General features: G+C 42.6%; 1 non-coding gene across 1 annotated transcript; it reads left to right on the top strand.

The window, feature by feature from the left end:
• Positions 1-638: 638 nt before the first annotated feature.
• On the top strand, positions 639-831 carry LOC123023238. The gene has a single exon (XR_006414685.1). It is a non-coding gene; the product is annotated as a U2 spliceosomal RNA (small nuclear RNA).
• Positions 832-4,957: the final 4,126 nt, after the last annotated feature.

Raw genomic sequence — 4,957 nt, 5'->3', positions numbered from 1 at the left:
AATGCAACACCTCCTTTCCTCCAGGTGGGAATAGCTTGGTAGTTTCTTGAGATTTTTAATACTTTTTCTTCCTTCTAAAAGACTGAAACGGCTCATGTAAGAACTTTAAGCTGAAATATTATGGTGTTTTTGCCATAATATTTGGCACCTTTTGTTTTTGACCCAATCTAAATTAAATGTTGGGGATCAGTCAACATTTTCATAATATGAAGAATTAGAGGGATTATTTACACTGAATAAGGAAATGTGTTTGTAAAGCAGGAAACAACATGGCAAATACCGCTTGTTATTTCATTGTTTTTTCAAGATGCATCCCATTCACAGAATGCATTGGTGATAAAGAACCACATGTAAGACCTCCCCAAATACATAATTCTGTACAATAAGTTTGTGGACCTGATAATATAGGGCCAGCACTGCACTGCTGTTTGCCAGCACCTTCCTTGCTAGCTTCTCCCTTTTGAAGCATCAAAGCTTCTGTTATTCCAAACACCACCATTATTTTCATGGAACATTGCACTACTCAGAAAAGGGGTATTGTTTATTCTGTCTCTTTCATGGCGAGTGGGAAAATGTAGAAGAGCAATCTTTTCCCCCTTGCAAACATTTAAAAACACCCCACATGTGCTCACACTGGCATTGCGTCTTAGTCTTTTGACTAAGATCAAGTGATCTGTTCTTACCAGTTTAATTATCTGCTCTGTCCTTGACAGCCAGTGTGGTATAGTAGGTAGAGTGTTGTACTAGAGCTCTGGAGAACTGGGATTTAGTTCCCACCAGGACATGAAGTTCACTGGGTGATTTTAGACCAGCCACTGACTTTCAACCTAACCTACCTCATTTTGCAGAGATAAAATGAAGAACAGAAGGTGTATGTGAACCGCCTTGGATTTCTTGCAAGTTGGAAAAAGCAGTATATGAGTCCAACAATGGCAATAATTATAAAATGAGTCTTTTTACACAAGGGGCAACACCTCCTAGAATGGCCAAGGAACCATGTGACCCTTCAGACAGTGCTGCTAGCCTGAAACCCAGAATTAGGGTTTCAGATGAGGTTTTGTAAGGGTTAAAGAGCAATACTTTTCTACATATCCAAGTTTGTCCTTCATGTACAAGCTTTGCGAGTCTTTTCCCCACTTCTACAACTCTCATACCTGGTGACAAATATGGGGTGTGCACAGGATGGACGTAGACCAGGAAAAAGATGCAAAAGTGAAATGTCCAAGTTGGTGAAGTAAGTAGGTACCTACTAAGAACATGTAGCATTTGAACTTTAGCAATATCTACAAATTTATTGTTATATAATTCGGGGGTTGTTATAGATATGAAGTCAGAGATTTGGCACATTCTGTAAAACTTGAAAGCACATTATGGTAGCATAACCAGTTAATAGTCTGTTCCCAAATTGGGCTTTGCTGGAGTATTTACCAAGAACTTGAGAAGAAAAAGTCAATTTGCTCACAGCCTTCTTTCCAACAGAAGACCACTTCACAAACAATGCAAAGGTCATGGCCTAAATAGCACAACATACAGGTAGCACATGTGATTCAATTTCAAGCTGACTCAGAACTGAGAATTTCTGGCCTTAAGAGTAAGAATCACATGCTCATGAAACAATGTGAGTATTCACTTGGCCCTTCCACAGGGAAGAGGTGAGCAGGTCTGCAAGGTGTCTTTGTTTTGATGTGCCTTCCCTCTAAACAAATCTCCTGCTTCTTCATGACAGGAAGTGGAAATCAGCCTCTGTCAGCTTGGCCCACAAATTATAATCAAGATAATCTGCAAATGGTTGAATAAAGGGCAGTTATATTATAACCAGATAGAATAAATTACAGTTACAATATCTCTCTTACTATTTTATTGCACCATCACTGTAAAAAAAGCATGAGACTCCAAACTTTTGTTCTATCAGGTATCTGTCTATCTATATGACTGCACAAGCAGTACAGAATTTCTACACAGTGAGGTTTTTTTTCTGAGAGTAGAGATAGTGCAGTAAATGTCCATTTCTACTCTTGTATGGAGTAGCCTGTGCTTCTGAAAATAATTTGAAAGATACATTGTGCAAGTGAAAGTCCCACAGAATATGCAAGTGCCACTAGTGTGCTATTGCTAAAAAATGCTGGACTGAAGAGCTGGGAAAAACAGTAACGGAGGTGGTTTACCTGATCTAGGTGCTGTTTCAGCCAAAAGATTGGATATGAGCTATGCAAGTAGAGTTTCTCCATTATTGCCAATTGACATGTACAGGAGTGCCCTCTGCCATTGGGAGTAGAGATTTCATTCTGTGTGTCGTTCCTGACAGGTAGAAGCAGTGTTTTTTTTGTCACAGAATGCACTGGAATGGAGTTCCAGCACCTTTTTTCAACAGATTTTCCAAGTTTTAAAAGTAACTGTTGAAAATTTGATGTTTGGTCCACGTGGATTTGAATCGCCCTGTTGAGCGTAGCAGGTCGGCAGCAAAATCATTAAAACGGTGCATGCGGGCTGCTTGTGTGTCGAATCCAATGCATGCGTACTTCGCACTGGTTGTGATGGCACTGCTCGGATTGTGATTGGTCGTGTGGTCGCGCACTGAGTGCTACTGTGGGCAGCAACTGTTATGTTTCATTACACAACTGACGTGTGTGGGTGTGTGTACAATGATTGACTACATGCGAAAGGTAAGTAATTTCATGAGTTCTGGCACCTTTTTTCTTACAAAAAAAGCACTGGGTAGAAGTGAGGAAAATTATTGGGCAGCAGTGGAAGAGGAGGCCCAGTCCCTTGACAATTGGCCAATAGAACAATGGTATGTGAAAAGTTCAGGCATGGAACCTAGGCCTTTTTTGCCTGCTGTAAACTTCATGCCCCTCTTAGCCATTATTATCCTTTCAGGCATTTCTAGGAAGAAAGGACGAATGCAAGGTAAGATCACCAAAACAGAAAGGGGACCTCAGAGCCCACATTGACATAGACACAGACGTGCTGACAGAGGAATAGTCAGATCTGAGCATCTTCATGGCCCCAGAAGCCCCGAGCCAGAGATGCCAGAGGCCCCTCCTTCGTAGGATGCCAGTAGATTGATTTGGTAGCCAGGAGACATGGTTCAAAGGCCTTGCATTCCATGGAGACAACAGAACCAGGGTGCCCATTATGGGCTCATAGAGAGACCATGCAGAGCTAACCTGAGCCCAGAGGCCTGTCTCTTTAAACATATGGACAGAGAAGGCAGCTCACTAAGAACTCTCTCTGTTGCCGCAACATCCAGTTTGTGGTGTTCCCTTGTTTCCTCTTTTCCCAAGTTGAGACCTAGGCAGGAAAATGTTGGTTTGAATGCCCTAAACGATCTGAGCCTGCTTCTTCAGAGCTTCCTCAGAAGCCATGCTTTGGGCCCCCTCATTATCTGATAGGTAGATGTCAGAGTCAGAGCCTTTTTTTACTACAACATTAAGGCCTATCATAGAATCACAGAACAGTAGAGTCAGAAGGGGCGAGAGAGTCCAACACCCAGCTTAGTGCAGGATTCCAGGTTAACGCATCCAGCTGGATCTTGGATATGCAGGAGAGCCCACAACCTCCAGAAGTAATTGGTTCCATTGTCACAATGCTCTAACACAGGGGTCTCAAACTCGTGGCCCGCGGGCCAATTGCCAGGATGGGCGGGGCACAGGGGAGGGGCTCTGCAGCCTTCAAAGCACCGGCGGCGCCCAGGCCGGCCACGGGATGAGAGGCCCACCACCACCGCAGTGGTGGAATACTTGATGCGGCCCAGCCTCACCCAGACTCTACTTCCAGCGGCCCCCAGGTAAGTTGAGTTTGAGACCCCTGCTGTAACAGATCTTTTCGTCTGATGTTCTGCCAGAATCTGGCTTCCTACCCATTAATCTGAGTCCTGCACTCTGGATTGATAGAGAAGAAATAGTCTTAAGACTTCCGGTATGGCGTCGGAGCAATACAGATGTGATTAATGAACCTCCGTTATCACGCTGGTAACTGCCCAGTGGTGGGCCGTGGGAGCTCAAGCTAAGCCCTGTCGGGGCTAAGATAGATTGCTTGGCAAATCTCCTAGATGATGTGGAATGGCAATTCCACATTCACTGGGAGGAAATCAAGCTTTTCTCAGCCAGGTAGCACAGGAGGGAGGAAGCCCTCTACAAGCTCTCGACATATCGTTTTTTTTTTTAGTTCAGTTTTAGCTATTATAAGCACATTGGATTTATTGGGAATTATTTTTGTTTCTTATTTTTGTAATGATACCCGTGGAATAAGCTGCATTCCTTGCTATTTGATACAAAAGAAAAAGAAAAAGCCCTTCGGATGGAAGAGGAAAGGAATCTCCCCCCGCCCACCCACGGAATTGAAAAGCGATGAATTACATAAGAAAAGAGAGACAGCGCTCTTTGTAAGTAAGGAAAAGATTTATCTTCCTTAATCTCGCCAAGGGCAAAAAATCAAAATAAATAATTTACTGTGGAATTGAATGATAGAAGGATTCTTCTTGTATTCGTCTATGTTAGACTACTGCCAAGAGCTAACGGCCATCTTTCTCTTTGTTCCTGGGACCTCTGGACACCTGCCAAACCTTGGTAATTACTGCTACTATGGAAGAAATACAGAAGACACTCTTGGCAATACAGACTTCTTTAACAGCTGCGCAACTATCTCAGCAGGTGATAATAATAAAACAGAAGATCATTTTAGAATGACTTGATAGTTTTTTTATTGAACAAAAAAGTGGCTTTGATAAATTAGACACTTCTGTTAATCAGGCTCTGGGCAAGCGATTTGTACCTGAACAGAATATGCAAAATATCCAGCAAGCAGAAGGAAAATCTGAAACTGGAAAGACAACAAGCGTAATGGGAAAATTAACACAACTAGTGAACTCAATAAATAAGCCTTCATGGGATCTGCGTGTTATGCTGGAGAAGGCGAAGATAGCAACTTACAACTCAAGACACATTATTTATTGCAG

This window comes from Varanus komodoensis, unplaced genomic scaffold, assembly GCF_004798865.1.
Source record: "Varanus komodoensis strain SLA01 unplaced genomic scaffold, ASM479886v1 scaffold2, whole genome shotgun sequence".
Taxonomy (NCBI): Eukaryota; Metazoa; Chordata; class Lepidosauria; order Squamata; family Varanidae; genus Varanus; species Varanus komodoensis.
This window is presented reverse-complemented; position numbering and strand designations above follow the sequence as displayed.